The sequence below is a fragment of the Neltuma alba genome, unplaced genomic scaffold (assembly GCF_004799145.2).
Source record: "Neltuma alba isolate B1F8T4 unplaced genomic scaffold, ASM479914v2 tig00003988_pilon, whole genome shotgun sequence".
Classification (NCBI taxonomy): Eukaryota; Viridiplantae; Streptophyta; class Magnoliopsida; order Fabales; family Fabaceae; genus Neltuma; species Neltuma alba.
The window spans coordinates 757,863-779,898 of NW_021633509.1; the positions used below are offsets into that span (position 1 = coordinate 757,863).

The 22,036-nt window shown below is 35.5% G+C and overlaps 1 pseudogene; it reads left to right on the plus strand.

Moving 5' to 3' along the window:
• The first annotated feature begins 5,713 nt into the window (after positions 1-5,713).
• On the plus strand, positions 5,714-7,976 carry LOC114743301 (ankyrin repeat-containing protein ITN1-like; annotated as a pseudogene).
• The last annotated feature ends 14,060 nt before the right edge of the window (positions 7,977-22,036 follow it).

Here is a 22,036-nt window from a genome sequence, read left to right on the forward strand (position 1 = left end):
AAAAAAAAAAACTACTAAACTAACGTTTCCATTGCAAAGGCAACAAAGACACTAGATGAACTTTCACCATGAAGTGGGGAAAGGCGGAAAACCCCCTGCTAAATGAACGAACCTTTCGGCTAAGGCAACATGAAGAGGCTTCAAAATAATGCCAATTATTCTTAACCAGACCACCAAAAAAAAAAAAAAGAAAAGAAAAGAAGGCGCTATCTACAAAATCTAACCTACCTCCAAGAAAATAATGAAATCCTCAAGGCTATTGCGTTATTCAACACCACAGAAAAGAAGCGGCATCAAGCATGAGAAATTAAAAATGTGCAGTTCATCAACTAAATTAAAGTTGTTACCAAAAAGTAAATACCTTTGTGATTGCAGGGGAATGCTTTCCAGAAGGGTGGACAAATCTCCGATTCATAGTTGCTGAAGTTTCCAGTGTTATTGAGACCTACATAAGCATATAGAATAGTGTTTGAAAATCTCAAGCATCAACCACAACATAGACAGCTTAAAGCTCCACAGTTTCTAGACAAACCTCAAGGCATCTCCTAGCTGTCTCTTCATGAAAGAAAGCTAGAGTCCCACCTATCTGTAACATGAAATTGTCCAGGATTGGTTATTATAACGTTTGCTTCAACAAAATTGATATAAACCATCCATGATTTTTATTACCGTGTCACTGAAATAATAATTGGATTCGGAATTTTTTGGGGAAAATTTAAGCAGAACTTGGTCGTCCAGCCTGATGTTATATGACCTTCCTCTAATGAAGCCTTCTGCTGCAGAAAATGTTTGCAAAAAATTAGGTAACCAGACAGTTGTTGCATCTCGAAGCAGAAGGCTTACATTTTAAAACAGGGATAATCTATTTTTAAGATGTAAAATTATTCTGACATGCATATTTCACATGCAAATTAAGTCAAGCAAAAGTGGCAGACATTAATGAAGGACATTAATGACAGATGTTTCATACCATGTGAAGTCATTTGATTATAGCCATATACCCAAATGTCCAAGCTATTAATTAACGCAAATTGTCACGTGATTTTAAAAAAAAAAAAATCACTGTTGAACATTCATCTAAAGTTCTTTATAAAAAAAAAAAAAAAAGCGAGGTGACCTCTGAAATCAATGCAAGATGATTGAAAAAATGTGATGCAACCTAAACCTGAGTTTTGCCCTTTAAAAAGAAGGGGTAAATTATAATATTCTAGCTGCTGTTCAAAAGTCGAAATTCAGCCATCCTAGACTTTGATTTATTAGCATTACACTGAGTTGTTCGTTAATTCATTTAAATATCAAACAGAAAATTCAAGTCAATTTATCACAATTTCATCTCAAAGTCCTCAACTCTTTCCTAATAAAGCCCAAACTCCCAAAATTCTATCCCCATCCCCAAATTTCTCCCACATCCACTTCATAATCCCTAACTCCTCTCTTCCAGTCAGACACTATACTTCCCAAAATTCTCACTCGAGCCCAAAGTATATAAAAAATGCAACTGTATAGTCGACTGTTTATTAGTCAATCATAAACTGAATTCCAAAGCAGGCAACCTATTTATAGACATCATGTGCCTCACTATTCCAACTAACAGTCATATTTCTCCTTATCTAACTAACTTATTGGGCCTAACTCCGTCCTTTATGATATTATGATTACACAGCAATACTATGCTAATGGAGAAAATATCAGTTTGGAGAATATCAACTTTTAAATAAAGAGGCGGCAAAGTGAATAAAATCAAAACCATAGGATGTGGCATGCTAATTATTTTACATTAAAATTGTGAAAAAAATTGAGGAAATTAGTAAATCTCACAATCATATGGTGCAAAACCAGAGTGAAATGTATTTTCTTCATAGATCGCTGAAATAGGACTTAATTCTACAACCATTACAGCGATTCCATGATTCGCAGATAGAATATGATATTTGAAATTTCAATTGGTGATGAACCACACGTCTCAAATCATCAATGATCAAGTTCAAATCACCATGCTGGATCTAATAAGGCGCTCGAACATACAAAATATTACTGGAAAACAAAAACAAATGCAAAGAATTTGCATGAAGCAGAGCTAATGGCTGCAGCTTCCGGTGGAGAGGCAACTCCTGCATCTTCTTCAGCAGAAAAAGGATTTCTGAACTTCTGTTGGTGACTTGAGGAGACAATTGACAATGACTTCTGAGGTGATAAGACATCTATTTCAACAATAAATTGTTATTTGGCAAAGCAAACCTTCTCATCGAGGCTACTAAGAAACAAGATAGTTTCAGTGAGTTTCAGGACTAAACCTATTCCAAGAAAAAGAACAAGTTTCATTAAAACTGATTTGCAGGTACTTATGTAGCTCACCAGCAGCAGAATCATGTAAAACCTCGGCCACAGAGAGTCGGGGAAGTGCCACTTGTGAAGATAAACTCATCCGAGAACCTTCCAAAGGATCCCTGCTTAAAGATCTTGCTGATGAAGAACGCAATGATAATGAACTTCCAAAGCTTCTGTGCAGATTATCTTTCACAGGGTTGTACGAGGAAAGGGGGGATACTTCATCCCTTGAGCTGTCATTTGCTCTAACTTGTTGTTAACCTTGTGAAATTCATGTTATTTCAGCACCTTTTCCCTTAGTTATCATATTTTTTTCTGGTGCATTAATACATAGTTGCAAGCATTTAGGATAGGAAAATGTGCATAGTTGATACTTGGGCTAAAATTATGCTTTTTTGGTTAATTGTGAATATTTTGCCCCTAGTTCATCAACTTGGTTTTAATAGTTTTTCTTGCTTTGTTAGGTGGTTGAGGCTTACTAAGGGAGCCATTTGAATCAGATTTTAGTCCCATGAAGTTGGAAAGATGCATAGGAAGCCATGACACATTGAAAAAATCAAGAAAAGAAAAGATGCAAACCAGAGCATTGTTGGCCTCAGCTAACAGAATCTCTTGGCCTCAGCCAACAGTATTTCATAGAGCAATTGGCCACAGCCAAGGAAAATATTGGCTGCAGCCAAGATCGGCAGCCAAGAGAAATCTTGGCTACAGCCAACGCAGAATTACTGATGCTTTGCGTTTTGAAGGCATCATGTGTTTAGGGCTCCATATGCTATACAATTCAAGGGATGCACCATTCTTCACCTCTGAAGGCTCATTTTGGGAGGTTGCTTTGCTAGGGTTTGAGATATTTGGAGCTATGGAAGCTAAGATTTGAAGATTTAAAGAGATTCAAGCCCATTTTCTTTGGTTTTGCTGTCTCCTTCCTCTTTCCTCTTCATTTTTCTGATATGGCTGTAGTTGTTCATTGTAGTTATGGTTGTTTTCTGAACATAAGTAGCTAAGCTTCTATTCTAGGATTATTTTAAACCCTTGTATGCATTAAGTACTCATTTTCCCTTTATATCTGTGATTAATTATATGATTGTGTTGATTTTACTCTATGCTTAATGCTTCTTGTTGATTGGCCATCAATGAGATTGTTGGGTTCACTTGATTGATGCTTGAGAGGGCTACTTTGAGTGTAGAACTTGAGTAAAATTGTGTGAGAACTTGAAGTTTGCAAGTTGAATGGATGGTTTTGTTAATAAGATAGAGATATAGTCATTAACCTCATATAGTCATATAAGGTTTGTAATAAAAATTGGGGTTTAATTAATAAATTGAGAGATTAATGAACTAATTGAACTAAACACCTATTTGGAGAGTTGAGAGAGCACTTGTAGGTAATTTAGTGTCCTTGGCTAGCTTAACCTATAATTGAGAAGCAAGTATATGATGGGGATTTAATTGAGTGCTTTTGAAATACAAGGGGGATAACCATTTTGTCCTCAGAGTTGAAGAATCACTTTTTCTTTTTCTTTTTTATTAATTTCTAATTTTGAAAATAGTTTTCCTTCACTCTTAATATATTTGTGTAACTCAAATTAGGCGAAAGTGTGATAATCAATACTTGATCGGGTTTTATAACCAAATCCTCGTGGGAACAATGCTCTACTCATCACTTTATTACTTGTAATGACCCGCGCACTTGCTGAGCGAACACTTGTAAAGGGTGGTTTTATTTTACAAGATTTCATTGAACAAAGAAAAGAGAAAGATGTCCTACAATAAGACCATCTGCACCAAAGAATGTACTTAATCATGGCTTAAAGTGCAACCAAAATGTGAGAAATTCATAATCTCCTGAAAAGGATTCTCAAGCCAAGACTGATTTACTTATTGGAGGGGCCTGGTTAACTCACAAGTGTGAGCAAATCCCTTCAAACATCACAGGGAAGACCTCCAACAACCCAGAAGTAAAATATTCAAAGTAACATTATTCCAAAGCGGAGAAAACTTGGGGGGAGATGGGGAGGAATAATTCTGGCAGGAAGTTGAGAGACAGAGAAAGAAAATTGTGATCATGTTTACTTCTTTTCTACCATAATAGAGCTAACATGTTTATTAGAGCAGTGTGTTTAACATGTTTACTTCTTTTCTACCATAATAGAGCTAACATGTTTATGAAATTATTTAAGTTTAATAATTTTAAAGAAAATTGTGATCTAATGGACATTAATTAGCCAAGTAATTTTCACTTGACGAAAAAAGCCAACAAGTCATTCTTCCTCTTACTAATTTTTGGCCCGGAGGAGAAGAAAAGAAAGAAACAACCCAATCAAAAAAACTCAAGGCACGTGCGTTCCATTTTATGGACTGAGAGTTGGCAGACGAACGTCTGGACAATGGACATTGACCCGATGAATGCACCTTTCAAGTGACTGGTCCGAAGGGTAGGTCGAGTCGTCTTTTATCCAATATTTTTGGCACAAGAAAATTGGAGTGGAGAAAAAATTTTAATGAGTTAAATTTAAAATATTAAAAAGTGGATTTATGAAATTTTGATAAAGAGAAGATGTAAGAAAAAAAAGGGAAAAAATTTAATTACAAGCTTTGAACTCTGTTGAGCTCACTAAAGTTCTTCCCCCGCCCCCCCTATTTTCCTTTTACCACACAGGTCCCAGATGAATACAACTTTCATGTGGGTTTTGGTGACCGGAGGGGAGGTGTGGGGACTGAAGTTTCGACTAGCAATCCTATATTGGATTAGTATGAGAAATAAAGACAATATTGTATTCAACTTTTTGAGTGAGTGTTCTAATCTGACCCTTTTATATACCATTTCTTATAAATTTAAATTTACATTTACATTTATCACATATAGTTATCACTAAACGTATTGAAGATTTTAATTAATGGTTTCAAGTATTTTCCATCATATTAATATTTAAATATAAACCAAAACATAACGTTGTCATAACACCCTACATAAATGAAAGCCATAACATGAACAGGATATACAAAAGCCACGAAGGCCTTAACCCCAATTATTAGCACTAAGTAACAACAAAAAAAGTGAAAGAAAGAAAGAAAAAGAAAAGAACAAGCGGGTTTTAATTAATATAGTCCGCTAAAATATTCTTACGGTCAAAAGACAGATACTTATGGAATGCTATTAAGAAAGTGACTTCATAAGATGACCAAAATTATTCATGGTGATAGGACACACAATATTCCACTCGCTCACCAGACCACATGTATCTTATCTGTATAGTGGCATTCACATGAATTGTTTTATGCATAAAAAGCGTAAAGGTTTCCCTAACGCTAAAGTTGAATCGGGTGATCAAGTACGAGATTTATCGTTTTGGATTGCCTTAGCAGCAAAGTGACGAGTGAGCTAATGGAAATACAATCACGTGATGATATGGCATTTCTTCGCAGCAACAAGATGCCTAATCTGATGAATATGTTGGGCAGTTCATCAGTTGATGATGCACAATCTTGTGGCAATGAAAAGATGCGTGAACTGATGGAAAATCAGTTCAGTTCATTGGTTGATGATATGCCATTTTGTGACAACATGGTCCATATTATGTATTATGAGTTGTACCAGGCGGCTTGTGATGAAAATGAAAATGCAGATGGATTTGTTCATGTAATGGAGCAAGTGTGTGAGAAAAATCATGTTGACGCCATTTTCAAATCATGTCACTCCCGCAGGTGACTCGTTGCTTCATGTTGTAGCCGAACATGGGAGTGAACAAGTTTTATGTCTTATTGCTTTTCACTATGCTACGTTTTTGTACAGGACAAATATGAAAGGTGATACTCCGCTTCATGTTGTTGCCAGAGCCAAGAATGTTGTTGCGATTAAGAACATTCTCGACATGGATAAGCATTTCACGACATCCGAAGAGGAGGCTAAATCTGTGGACAAAGTGGAGTTTATTATGTTACGCAACAATTATGGAAGGACAGCTTTGCACAAGGCTGTTTTGAGCAAGGATTATTCTGTAGTTCTTTTCCTTTTAGGTGCACATAAACGAAGTGATCTGGCCACCTATTGGACTTGGAACAATTACGATGGATGTAAATTGCCACTGCATTTAGCAGTTCTGATGAGGGATGAGGATATTCTTTATCTTCTCTTGAGGTTAATTCCAATCCCCTCAGGCAAAGCCATATCAAATGGGGACTCTCCACTTCATGCTGCAATATCAGAACGAACTAAAGGTAAGCATACTCCTCAAATAATCAAGTTCATGTTTGTTTCACTTTTCCCTAATATATTTTGCTTTATGTGTGAAGATCTATTGAGAAAGATTGTTGATACAAGAAAAGAGCTACTGTATCAAAGAGATGAGAACAACAACACCCCCCTTCATTATGCAGTTTACTCTGGTTACATGGAAGGAGTTTGTATAACGTTAGAAACATCCCCCATGATTGCTTTTCAATGAAACTCAGATGGCAACCTTCCAATTCACCTCGCCTGCTAAAAGGGCAATGTCAAAGTGGTCAAAAAGTTGCTTGAAATAGAGTGGGCTAATGCTGGACTTTTCTTGAATCATAAAGGTCAAAACATTCTTCACATTGCAACAATGAAGGGACAAACTTGCGTGATAAAATATCTACCGAAGCACCCCAAGATTCATCATGACACTATCAGTGAGAGAGATGTAATTGGAGATACTTCCTTACATTTGGCTTCAAGAGAATTGCGTCTCTGGACTCTACTCCTTCTATCACAAGACAAAAGGATGAATGTGAACCTAGTCAATAACAAAGGTTTAACAGCTCTAGATGTTGTTTGGATGCAACGTAGAATTCCAAGGACACTTCAAGAGGTAAGATTGACAACCATCTATGTCTTCTTTCTATTAACTTTCTAAAAGGTTTTGATTCTAGACACTTCTTTTCTTAATAATAGAATATAACATGTAAGCCTGTTTGATTTGACTACCTTGTAGCTTAATTCTAGCAGTTGGAATTTTATATATGGTTGATGTCGACCTGAAGGCCACAAATATGCTGAGCGTGCCGCTTAGAATGGAATGTGACGTATGCAACCAACACACTCATACTTGTGGCCATACTCGTGGCCATAGTCAGCCACAGTGACTTTTGCAGCTGGTTTCATAGTGCCAGGTGGGTTTTACTCATCGGATAGCCCAATCCCAAAACAAAGGGGTATGGCACTTTTGGCCGATCAAACACTATTCAAGATATTCTTGGCTTTTAACACTATTGCTATGTATAGCTCCACCATTGGTTCTATCATTCTTCTGTGGGTCCCACTTGGAGATCTTCGTATTGCAACACGAGCATATAGGCATGCTCAGTTCTTTGTCTTTATGGCCCTTGTAGCAATGCCCGTTGCGTTTCTAGCTACTGTACACTTGATCGTGAGCAATAACACTTTAGTTGCACACGCTATAAGTGTCATTGGATTCATCATAATGCTCATTTCCGTAATGATATTTGTTGGTTTTTTAGGATTGTTTCCAATTGGAATTCGCATTCCCGTACTTCGTCAAATCGGAGGCTTAGTTGTTAGGAGCATTATTGTTTTATTCTATGGAGGCTATGACATTTGGGCCTCCGATCTTGTTGGCAAAGCCGACCAAGTCGATCAAGATGATGCCAAGAATCAAATTAGATGATTATCGTATTTTCAGGTCCAGGTAAAAATGTTCATCATCATTGTTACCCACGCTTTTTAAGATTCTCATGATGATTATGCTCATTGTCAAGATCCTGAGATTAAAGAAGATCGAGAAGGGATTGGTTAATGCTTTTCGTTGTTCTTTTGTGCATGTATCTGCCGTTTGGCTTATGTTATGGCGTTTGTGAACTTTGCTTCTGGTAGTTCCCGTTTAGTTGAATGGAGGTTCTCTCTTCAGGCCCGGTAAATAAATAAAGTGTTGGCCATGCTTTTAGATTCAAGATGTTGATCTCTTTTTTTATTTTTTTGGCCAGCCTTAAAGATGTTGATCTGAAATTATGTGATTCTTGCGTATGATTTATGCATCATACATTTACGCATAGTGCATGTAATCCGAGTGTAATTTTATGCGACTATGAATAAATATCTCTTGTTTCTACATTCGTAAGCAAGTAGGAGAATGAAGTATGGGTATTTCTTCGTTTCGATGAGAAGTTTCCGCTTTTTAATGAAGTGGTAATCAAAATTGATGGGAACAAATACACCAAGGGGAAAAAACAATTGAGAGAAAATAGACGAGAAAAATAATAGAGTTTTTCTTTGTTTAATTACGGTGATACAAAACTAGATTAAACATTATTAGAAGAGAAAATTACCATATCTATAATTTTTTGTTACAGTATCATCCAACTACAAAAGGTAAATTAGAAATAGAACAGAAGATAAAAATATTATGCTCTTATAATCCTGAATTTCAGCATCATCTGTACACAACTTAAAGTCCAATATCTGGGTTTAGTAAAAATCCCAAGTATTCTACACCTGATTAATCCAGAAGTTCAGTTCAAAGCTTGCACATTAAGCTTCACAGATACGTACAAACCTAAAATAGTGGATCGCATACATTTCAACTTCTTTACTCAAACTGTGCAGAAACGCAAATGGATTAAACTGCTTTTTGAGTAACTTTATTCAACAGAGAGAATACTAGGATGGTGTTTTCCATTTCTAAGTTTTGATGCATCAAAGAAAATTCGGAAATTTAATTAGGACAAAATGACATTTATGTCGGTTGCGTTTTAAACCAACGTAGTTTCATTTTCTTTGTAAGTTTAAAATATAATCAACATAAACACTTGAGATTAAAACGTTTTATTTGCAATTATATCACCACTTTTTCTTTCAATATTGCTTTTAAAAAAAAGGGCATGAATTAACAGTGCAAAAAGCACACACTGCAAAAAAAAAAAAAAAGACTTTAGACGATGATTTTTGGCGGCGACAAAAAAAGTCGCAACTGAAAGTGGACTTTCAACGACGACACTAAAAAGTTGCCGCTGAAACTAAGACTTTCAGCAGCGACTTTTTTTGTCGCCGCTGAAAGTATACTTTTGAGCAGAAGGTGATGTAATCATTGGATTCACTTTTAGCGTTGACATTCTATGGTTACCACTAAAAGTATGCCTTTGAGCGGAAGCTGATGTAATCACTGGGTTCACTTTCAACGGTGACTTTATAATATCCCCGCTAAAAGTTTAATATAATAATATATATTTTATTTTACAATAGTAATAAACAAATTCAATCCGGCTCAACCGTAAGAAGATTAGACACGAAAGGAGGTGATCACGAGTTCGAACCTTGAAGAAGACACATTTACGGTGAAAATATTTGGACGATGATGTGGTGGGGAGGAGTGATATGGCAATGACGTGGAGGTGGCTAGTGATGACGTGGCACCTGGTTGATGATGAGGTGGAGGTGGCTAGTGATGACGTGGCACCGGCAGTGATGATGTGGCGTTCGTAAAGCCAATTCTTCTTAGGCATCACTTTCAGCGGTGACAAAAAAGTCACTGCTAAACGTCCCAATTTGTCGCCGCTGAAAATTCTTTTAGCAACAATAAGAATGTCGCTGTCAAAAGTGTCTTTTAGCAGTGAAAAGAGTGTCTTTTAGCGATGACATTCTTGTCACCATCGAAAGTGTCTTTCAGCGATGACTTTTTTAGTCATCACTGAAAGTTTTCAGCCACGGCTACTACGGCAACGACTTTTCAGTAGTGACAAGTCGCCTTTCAGTGGTGACTTTTATATGTCGCCACTGAAAGTCAATTTTTTTGTAGTGATATCACTCTACTGCTAATTATAAGTCACTTATATGCCAAGTTCACAAACCAAGAAATGCATTAGATTGATTTTTTTTTTTTTCACATTTGCTCTTATTAAAGGAAGGTATTAAAAGAATATGTTTTATATTTTCTCTCACCTATTTAAGTCAACAGGTAAAATTGAAAAAAAAGCTCATTAATTAGCCCTTAAGCAACTTGTGTTTATGAGCAAATTTTTCCCTACAAGTGACTTATAAATAGAAATAGAGTGATATTACATAATACTCTCCTTCGGTCTTTAATATAGGAGATAATTAATTGGGGAGTTAATACTGGTCTTATATATAAAACCTATTTCACATGTTTATTAATTTCTTTCCAAATTAACCCTATTGATATTTTCTAATAATAATCAAGTGGAAAAGGGAGGGAGGAAATTAAAGAAAATGCTTAAATTGTTTTAGATAAAACATAATCATATTAACTAATTTAACCAAGGTAAAAAAAACAGGACCGGACCGGCCGGTTCAACCGGAAAACCGGTGAACCGGTCTTCAGTCCGGTCTGGTTTGCTTATTAGACCGGATATGAAATGAACCGGTAACAAACCGGTTAAACCGGTAAAAACCGGTTTTAAACCGGGTAACCGCCGGTTGAAGTGGGTTGCCCGGTTTTTTCTTTTTTTGATGTCCCAGAGAGGAAGAAGAGGAAAAGGAGGAGAGTGACAGTAAAACATTTCAGATTTGACTAAAACGTATGAAAGCAAGGAGGAGGAAGACCAGGACCAGAGGGAGAGACAGAAAAGGAGAGTAGCTTGCTGATTGTTTCCGTAGAGAGCCACCTCTGTGCTGTGTTTTGCTTACTAAAATCCATCGAAGAAGTGAGTTTTTTAGAGAAAGCTGGTGAGTTTTTCAGAGAGAGGCGGAGGAAGAAGAGAAAAATGCTAGGGCAGAATTCTAAAAAAGAAAGAGAGAGAGGAGAACGAAGGCTACCATGTCTTGGTCTTGGATAATATCAAAGTGAAAACTGAAAAGGTTGGTGCAGAGTGTTAATGACCCTATGTATGTATAGGTTCTATTTTGCAGACTTAGAGTAACTTTTTCTCTCCCTTTTTCGTTTTTCCAAAGCCTGATATTTGATTTATTTTTTTTTCTCATGACATGTAAATAGAATATTATGTAATAATATAAAAAAAAAAGAACATCTTTCCAAAACCTGATATTTGATTTATTTTTTTTTCTTTCATGACATGTAAATAGAATATTATGTAATAATATATATATATATATATATAAAAGAACATCTGGCAAAGGAAAAAGAGACCAATGAGTTTTTTTAATATATTACACATGCAATCCTTATGCCATCTAGGCATATTTTTAAATATTATTTTGATTTAAAAAATTTTATAATCCAATATTTTTATATCAAATATAATATTTTCATTTATTTTGTTATTTGTTGTAACTAAATTGTTATTTTATTTTCTCATATTTTGTTACAAATGATTATTAATATTGTTATGTTTTGTTATTGTCAATTAAATTATATTATTTTAATATGACCGGTTTGATCCGGTCCGACCTCGGTCTAACCCATTAACCCTTAACCCACTTCCTTAACCGGTTCAATATCTGGTCCGGTTTTTTGTTCCTTGAATTTAACTAACATATTTAATCTACTCAAATTAGTTAATTAGTTCTTATATTAAGGATCAAAGTAGTATTAAAGATTCTTCTTGGGACTTGTTTTCTCTCCTCTACCCATCCCCTTCACTACCCATCTCTACCCTTAGATTGAAATTTCAATGGTCCAAATTTGATTTTTTAAAATTATTTTTAAATATTTCTTGCTGTAATTTTAAATTATTACGAGTAAAATTTAGTATTTTTGAATTTATTTATTTGTTTAATAGCTTGACATTTTATTAATAATTTTAAATAAGAAAAAAAGACATTAAGCCAAGTCCAACATTTGCGTGTGCATTAAACAGTCTCATGTGGCAGTTCTCGGTGTGATACTAATGCGTATAGAGAGATTAGAATATTGATATTTAGCAAGAACTTCTTAGTCATCATATAAATTCAATTTTTTTGGCAGCATTTCATCAAACATTGTCGTCATTATCATACGAATATTTCAGCAGAAAACTACTAGTTTGGCTTTTCTCTTTCCTGAATGTTCATAATACAAAAATTATGCTATCTTCAATCCTTAGTATAAGAGCTAATTAACTAATTTGAGTAGATTAAAAAAATTAATCAAGTTAGTTATTTATATTAAATAAATGTTATATTCTCTAAAACATCTTTGCTAATCATGTTTATTAGCTAAAACTACCATTTGATGAAAGCTTTAATATGTAAAACTACTACAATGACTACTATACCTTAAAAAAGAATGAATAAATAAATAAATAAATAAGATGTAACACCCCGAATTTTATGATTTAGTATGAGTAGAAAAGAGAAAAATTTATTAAAATTATTTATTTGCCAAATAAAGGGGGAAAATTATGGAATAATGATTTTTAAGGTTTAGAGGTATTTTGGAAAAGGTATTTCCCCAAAAATGGCTTAAATAATTTTAATGGATAATTTTAAGAGAAAAATAGTCAGGAGTTGACTTTTGATATGAAATTCTTAGGAAAATTATTTTATGGATCAAAGAAGCTAATGGATAAAAAAGATCCGTATAAAACATGGTGGAATAATTTCTGGGTTTATCTCATTATTTCAGAATTATAGTGGAAGGATGAAATTGAAAGAAAATAGAGTAAAAGGGCAAAATGGGCATTTCATTTCTACCCACGCCTGCTTCACACGCATGCCACTTCCTTTACATCATCAGATCATTCTCACCATCTTCATTTCATTTCCGCGACCGTAGAGAGAGCACGAGAGAAGCAAAGCTCGGCGGAACTGGAGGAGTGACCGGAGGTGGTATCCATTGCATGCAAGATTGGATCCTGAACAAGGTGAGCTTCACGAGTTCATTGCTGTCTTCATTTTCTGGTTTTGGTTCACATTACCGGCGAAGTCGAGGAGAGAGAGAGAGATGAGCTTAGAGAGAGAAAATGAACCAGTGAAGAGATGGATCGATGGATTCGAATTCTGTGGGTAGATTGAAGTGTTTGATGTTGGTTTTTAAGCTTGCGTGTCTTTTTCTTTGCCTCTGCTTTATACCCAAATGGTGTGTGTATCCGATCGCTGTGGTGGTGTGTGTGTCCGAATCTGGGTTGTGAGACTTCTAAATCAGAGGTTTGACTGATTGTTCTTGCTGTTAAATCTGTAGGGCTAGAGATTGGTATTCGGTGTAAGTATACTTTCGGTTGCTGCTCTGTTTTGGGTTGTCTGAAACAGAGCTTATGTTTTTCCCATTGTAACGCGTCGGGTATGGCTAAAGGAAGGAAGAGAAGAAAGAAATTAGTGTTGCATGTTGATTTTCTTATCTGCATGTTGTTTCTGGAGTTGAGAGGCGTCTTGTTTCTGGAGTTGAGAGGAGTCGGGTCATGGATAGAGGAAGAAGATGCAAAATATATATGCTCCGTGTTGGCCGACTACTCTGTGTGTGTGTGTATATATATAGTTTCGATACTTGTAGCTTCAGGTTCTGTAAGTTAGGAAGAATATAATATAATATTATACACAATCTGTAGCAGAATAAAGTTTAGCTTATGGGCCTGTGTTATATGTACATATAAGTATATATCTTCTGGTTGATTTAGTGACGGGAGGTTACGGGTCTTCCAATTTTGATGTCACTGATATGTTGATTAATGTTGCTGTCATGGGACTGAAATTTTAGAAACTAAAGTGGCGAAAATGTATGTTTATACATGGATGTATCGGGTTTAAAATGGAATGAAGAAAGATGATGATTTTGCTGCTGAATGGTGTTGAGTTTGGGTTTTATATATTTATATAATTGCTTAAGTGTGACCGTGGGAGCTGGAATGTGAGTAGCGAGAGATATATGAGAAAGAAGGAAGTAGTGGTGTGTGAGCTGTAAATCTGGAACTTAAGTTTAAAGATTTTAAGCTAGTTATTTTAAATATTGTTCTCCAACATGAAAATTTCCAGATTTAAGTTAGCAATTGAAACAAGATGTTGAAATAAGGATTTTGAGTTGAGGGTAAAAATTTATTAGGAGGAGAACCATGTATGGTTTGTTCTTAAGGTTTTGAATGATAAGTGATGATTATGTAAGTTAATTTGTTACATGATCGAATGGTGAATAGAAATGGTTGAAGCTTGGGGACTTTTGAATTTTTAAGAGGAAAATTGATTAGAACTCTAAAATGTGAAACTTTGAACCAAGGGATATTTTGTTACAAAGTGTTGAGAAATCATTGGATTTTATTGATAAAAGAATCTATAGAATGTTGAGTGGAATGATTTAGCTATTGGCATCCAATCTGGAATTTCTCTTTTAGACTTAAAGTGAAGAATTGTATGGATTTGGAAATTACAGTATGAAGTTAATTAAGCCAAGCCAATTTTAGAAGCAAGTTAGAAGTACAAAAATAATAATTTATACTCTAGCATAGGCGCTTAAGTGTTAGGTGTTTGGCATGGGAAGTGCTATAAAGTATATATTTGGGTATGTGTACACACTTTCGATTAGTAAGCTTGTAAGGCAAGGGGATAAGAGTAATTAAAGGCTAATAGAGATTGAAAAAGGATTGGGATTTAAAGAGAGATTTCTAATTTATGAATTTTAGTTGGATCAAGCATTAACCTGCCCTTACTAAAATAATAGGTTTTGATATCTGCAAAAGCCCACCGAAGAAGCTAAGAGAAAGGAAACAAGTAAGGTTTGATTTTGAAGCAGAAGGTTCAGGTAGTAGTTCTTTCCTCCCTTACACTTGTGTATGATTGCTGCATGTCTGTTTGTGCCATATTGCTATTCAAAAAGCATGAGAACATGTAATCCTTAATTCCTTGCATGGATTATTTAGCCGTGATCACGTGTAGCTGATAGACATGGGGCAGTGATTGCCAATTATTTGCGCATTATTTATTCAGCTTGTCTATCTGTCATTGCGCATAAATGCTTAATTGTATTAGCTTGCAAGGTTTTGTTCCATATGGCTTGTTTTGCATGTTTTATGTGATCTGCACATTTGTTTGATGGAAATTACTACTACGGGGATTCGCTCGAATCTCACCCTCCCTTCCTATATTATACAGCTAGAGCAAGCAATTCCAAGAGTAAGGAGGTCATAAGTGCTGAAGGTGGGCTTGTATGAAGAGCAGGAATGCCTGCTGCCTTTGTACCTACAGAATAATTATTTTGATATTTAATTATCTGACTTATTAGATGTTTAAGAGCAAGTAACCCCCACTTACTAGTAATTATACTATTTTGTATCCTTCTTTAAAGGGGTGTGTACTTTCAGTGCTCAGGTAAGGGTCATTGTCCTGAATGACCAGGGTAGTACTTATACATTAGTAGTATTATTTTAAATCTGTGTGCCTGTTATACGTGCTTCAGAAGTAGGGTTCAAGTGTGTGAATCACTCGTCAGTGTATATTAAAAAAAAAAAATTCCCTGTCTTTTTTCAGGACGGAAACCTGGCATTAGTGTTTCACAAGCGTTAAAAATGATCCTATTAGTATATAAAAGTGAGGTGTTGCATAAGACAAGTAGATTTAAATATTATATTTATAATTAAATTGAATATCAAACTAGCTTTCAAAGTAACTCACTCTAACACGTGTTATAATATTTATTGATGGTTAGTATTATTTGTGATAATTTTGTTTAAATTATGAATGGTTTGGTATTTCATTTTCGTATTGACGTGGAATTAAGAATAAAAGAAAGACTTTGGCTGATAGTGATATGTAAAAAGTATCATGACGATTAGATTGGGAAAATAAATGTTGTTATAGCATAAATAATAACTTTCGTGGCAATTTCTCAAGGAATCAAGTGATGAAAAATTCAATTTTTTTTTAAAAATCAATATTTTCTTATAATCTAAGTAATTTTCGCATCAGCTTCTCAAGGAATATAATTGACATGGAGATCATAATTCTAAGTCTTTTTTCTCGGCGACATAATTCCAAGTCCAGTCCTTAAAAGAACCAATGTGAAAATTTTTTAACCAAATTTATTTAGAAAAGTGTCACTATTAATATTTTTCAAGTCGGTTCTGTATAGAACGAACATGAAAATAACAAAAGTCGAAAAAGTTATTCATACTATTGTCTATTCGTAAAAACAAGTGTGAATAGAAGGGAAATTAAGAATTGTAACGTTGACATAAATGCCTAAGTAAAAGAAAGCTAACTAATACACGTAACCATATGGTTGCATTGACTTGAATTGTTTAATGCACCTAAAGCATAAAGGTTTCCCTAATGCTGAAATTAAGTTGAATCGAGTGATCAATTAAGAGGTTTATGGTTTTGGATTGCATTTGATTGAAGAGGGAGCTAGTTGCAATGGGCGATTCGAATTCTGGTGAAATAATCTTAGATGTTATGGGAGATATTTGGGAGTAGGAGGAAGAGAACATGAGCAGACAAACAAAGTGGCAGTCCAGTGTTAGCAGCAAAGTGATGATCAGTGAGCTGATGGAAATGCAGTTCCGCGATGATATGGCATTTGTTCGCGGCACAAAGATGCATAATCTGATCAAAATGCTGGAAAGTTCATCAGTTGATGATGATGTTCAATTTTGTGGCAACGAAAAGATGCGTGAACTGATGGAAAAGCAGTTCAGTTCATCACTCGATGATATGCCATTTTGTGACAACATGGTACAAATTATGTATTATGAGTTGTATGAGGCGGCTTCTGATAAAAATACAGATGCAGATAGATTTGTTTATGTACTGGAGAAAGTTTGTGCAGAAAATAAGGTTGATGTGGCCGCCATTTTCAATCATGTCACTCCCACAGGTGATTCGTTGCTTCATGTTGCAGCCCAACATGGGAGTGAACAGGTTTTATGTCTTATTGCTTTTCACCATCCTAAGCTTTTGTACCAGGCAAATATGAAAGGTTGATACTCCACTGCATGTTGCTGCCAGAGCTAAGAATCTTCTCGTGATTAAGAACATTCTCGACTTGGATAAACATTCCATGACATCTGAAGAGGTGGAATCTATAGATAAAATGGGGTTTATTATGTTATGCAACAATTATGGGAGGACAGCTTTGCACGAAGCTGTTTTGAATAAGGATTATTCTATGGTTCTGTTCCTTTTAGTTGCACACAAGCGAAGTGACCTGGCCACCTATTGGACTTGGAACTATTATTATGGATGTAAATCACCAATGTATTTAGCAGTTCTGGTAAGGGCTGATGATATTCTTTATCTTCTCTTGAGGTTAACTCCAATCCCCTCAGGCAAGGCTATTTCAAACGGCGACTCTCCTCTTCATGCTGCTATATCAGAATGAAATAAAGGTGAGCATATTACTGAAATAAGTAATTTCGTGTTTGTTTCACTTTTCTCTAATATAGTTTGTTTTTTTTTGTTTTTTTTTTGTTTTTTTTTTTTTGGCGTGAAGACCGATTGAAGATGATAGTTGATACAGAGAAAGAGCTGTTGTATCAAAGAGGTGAGAACAACAACACTCCCCTTCATTATACAGCATACGCTAGTTACATGGAAGGAGTTTGTATAATGTTAGAAACATCTCCCATGATTGCTTTTCAACGAAACTCAGATGGCAATCTTCCAATTCATCTCGCCTGCAAAAAGGGCAATGTTGAAGTGGTCAAAAAGTTGCTTGAAATGGATTGGTCCAATGCTGGAGTTTTCTTGAATAATGAAGGTCCGAACGTTCTTCACATTGCGGCAATGAGGGGAAAAATTACCATGATAAGACATCTAGTGGAGCAGCCCAAAATTACCATGATAAATGAGAGAGATGTAAATGGAGATACTTCCTTACATTTACCTTCAAGAGAACTTTATCTTTGGACTCTACGCCATCTGTCACAAGTCAAAATGATTGACGTCAACATTGTGAACAACAAAGGTTTCACAGCTCGAGATGTTGTTCGGATGAAGAGTAAGCATCCAACGACATGTAGTAGAGAGATATGATTGACAAATGACAAGTATCTATTAACTATATATTCATTATTATTTCATTTGAAGAGTTTTCTTTAATTCTAGAATCTTTTTTTAATAATAAAATATACTCCTCCAGTTCTTAATATAAGATCCATTTAACTAATTTGATTAGATTAAGAAAGTTAGGTAAGTTAGTTAATTATAAAAAAATATGACATGTTTTTCTTAAAATGCCATAATCATCTTTTTTAATATCCCCTCTCCTTTTTCTACTTGATTATGGTTGAGGGAGTATCCACAAGAATAATTTAGAGAAAACTGACAAATATGAGAAATGGGTCTTATATTTAGAATCAAAATCAACTCAACAATTGGATCCTATATTAAAGACTAGAGGAGTAGCAAGTAGAGTATTCTTTTTTTATTTGATTACCTTTCAGTACCTAGCAGATGCAATTTTAGATTGTGCTGATGTGGGCCTAAAGGTAAATATGCTGGGCGTACCGCACAATACATACACCAACGAGTGGAATGTGAAGGATGCAGCCAAATTCACTCGCATTTATGGCCGTACTAATAGCCACACTGACATTTATGGCTGGTTTCACAGTACCGGGTGGGTTCTACTCATCAGATGGCCCGATCAGAAAGCAAAGAGGCTTGGCACTTTTGGCTGATCAAACACTATTCAGGATATTCATGCTCTATGAACAACAATATTCAAGTTCCCTACCTGTTTAGTTTCAAAAGCGACGGTGGCAACGTGATTTCGGTGACCGCTTTTTGGTTACTAGAGGACCTTCAATTTGGTTTCGCCGAGTGGGGGCACTTTCTATTTCGGCGGGTTGCTCTCGTCGAGTCGACGGGTTGCTTTCACCGACTGGGGGAGGTAGTTCCAATTCCTGTTTCACTTAGGGGAGAGGGTTGCTTTCGCTAAGTGGAAGCAGTTCCTCTTTCGTCGACTGGGGTGTTGTTTTCGCCGAGGAGTCGGTTTCTGCCTTTTCTCCATCTCCTCAAGTTTCAAACATCTTAAGGGTATTTCGGTCTTTTGGCTGAAAATATGAATTCCAGATTGGTACCCAGTGCCCTATTTGTCATTTTGCTTATTCAGGTGCCTTATTTGTCTTTTTGGAATTCAAGTGGTATTTTATTGTCATTTTCCCAAAATAATATATATGTTTATATACCTTTGAGAGAAAACAACGCCAATGCTTTGTTGATTGCAAAAAGGACAAGGAAAGTCGGTCGAGATTGCTGTGGAAAAAAAGAAAAAGAACAAAAGACAGGCAGACTGATGGTTTGGCTCAAAAGTATAGAGTACATAAGAGAAGGAATACAAAAGAAAAGGAAGGACAAGGAGAAGGTAGCTACAAAGCGATCAGGTTTGCATTGCAGTAGCCACAAATGAGGTAGAAACTAGGTTCTTAGATATTTGTAGAATTTATAAAATTTAAATTCCATTCTCTTATCTGATCTTAACTTATTATTCTTATTATTATCAAAATCCTATCAGATATGGTAAATTTAAAATTTAAACCATTCTTTCCTAAATATATATATTTAAACATTTTATCACCCTTCTATTTATCTTTAAATATTTATACGTAGCCCTCTTTAATTATTTCAGACTCTTATTTTTTATTTAATTTTTACATCTAAATATATTGTTTCCCTTCTCTTTTGTTTTACAATAATTTTTATATATAGCATTACCCGTATTAAGTCCCCGAACAAAAAAATTAGGATGTTATATTTGCCACCATGAAATGAAGAAGCGCCAAACTGGAATACATAACGGCAATGTCATTAGGAAGAGGTAGGAGGACAGGATCTGATGATGCCCTCTTTGTCGCCTTTTTCGCTGTTGCTTTCTTTGTTACTAGCTTTCCAACAAGTCTCTTTGGCCACAAAATGCAATGTCCTTTAGCCTGAGCCAGTAGTCAAATCTCATCAGTAGGGTTGGGCACTAGTGTACCACCTTGACCACCACAGATCTTATCCACTGTCACCCTCACTTGATCCTGTAGAACTTTCTTGCCATGGATCGTTGTGCTCGAGATTGCTCGACCATTGGCGACATGAATAGTTGAATCTTCAAAGTCCACATAGAGAGTACACGGCATTCCATTGTCTTGGGCAGGGTCAGGGCTAAGGTCAGGGTCAAACATTGTTAGCTCCTGTGTCTGATTATTACTGCCCTTCCCACTTTTCATTATAGGTGAACCGTGAAACATAAAAAAAAATAGTTAAAGCACGTTAAATAAGTTTAAATGGATGAAATAAACCTTTAGAAGATTTGAGAAGATGTGTGATTATTACCTGGAAAGGTTCAGACATTCGGAGCATCTGGAATCTAGTCGTGTCCATCATCATCATAGCTTGTGCAAACTTGGCATCAAACTCCTCATGCATATTTTGCATTTCCGCCTTGTGTTCTTCATTGAGTTGAGCTTGAACTTTCTCTGTTTCTTCTTGTAATCGTTGGTCAAGCTCCTCTTTAGATACCATGTCAGCAGGGGATGATTCAGTGCATCTCCGCGAACTAGGGTCAAAGAATTGTTGAATGCCTATCCTATTAGGGGCTCCTCTAACTCTACCGGGATGGTCAGCCTTTCCAATCATAGTGGCCAAGATATCCATCTGTCCATGAGGAATGAATATACCTTGAGATAATTGTTCCTCAAGTGTATCCTATAACATGAAAGCAACAAATTCAATTTAAAATAATTGAAAAAAGCAATTAATGAAGCATAATGCATAAATATTACTTACAATCATCTCAGCAACAATAGCAGTCTCTGGAGTGATACATTAACCCCTTCTAACTCTCACTACTTTCTATTTTTCCTGGAGAGAAGGATGCTCGATGGGTAGAATGACTCCAGTAAGATATAAAGCAGTAGCCATATGTGCATTCTTTTTATGCTCCTCCATCATACTTCTTTCCAACCCACCATACCCTACACGAGATATGGTATGTGGGTACACATTCTGCTTAAATATTTGCTTGTTCTTCCTACTTAGTGCCTATGACAATGAAACAAATTCAACAAAATTAGTTTAATTAAATAAAATATAAATTGATTAAAAACTAAGTTTGAAGAAACCAAACCTGAAATGAAAGGTCTTCCCGTTATTGCACAAACCTCTCTCATGCCTTGTCACTAATAAAGGAGTATCGATCCTTAGGATACTCATCCTTTCTTTTTTCACGGAGATACTCCCTTGTAGACATGGATTTAAAATCCCTCTACTGTTTATCAAGTTGCTTTAAAAGACGGTCTTTCATTTTCTCAGTTGTAGGAATATCAAATGTCAGCTGCAATACAATACAATAGAGTTATAAGTAAATAATCAATTATAATTGAAACAAATAGAGAAAAGAATTCATAATGTACCAAAATATCCTCCCAAATGTTATTCTTCACGTCCTTGTCTAGCATCCTCTAATTAGGAATGTCAATCCCAATCTTATCGCATGCTAGATAACTCACATAACTAGTAAATTGAGCCTCTTCAGGACCTACAGCTTTCAAATCATCATCAAACTCTATTGTAATCCTTAGGGGCTGTGTGGTCTCATTACATAACACCAACTTCTTCATACGGGTTGGTCCTCTACCCCCTTTCTTGCTAGTAAAGGAGCTGTCATCGTCAGAACCCTGTTGGCCAGATTCGTCTATTTCCTATTCAAAGAACAACCAATAAATGTAAGAATAAGAAACATCAAGTAATTTTAACAAAAAACATCACATTATGAATAAATGATAAATATGAAATGAATTTAATAAGAAACATCAAATAATTTGTTTAGGCCTTACAATGATTATCCTCCCAAATTCCTTCACAATGATCATCCCTAGCAGTAAAGTCATCATCTACCAAATCTAATTCAGCTGTTTTAGGTCGAGT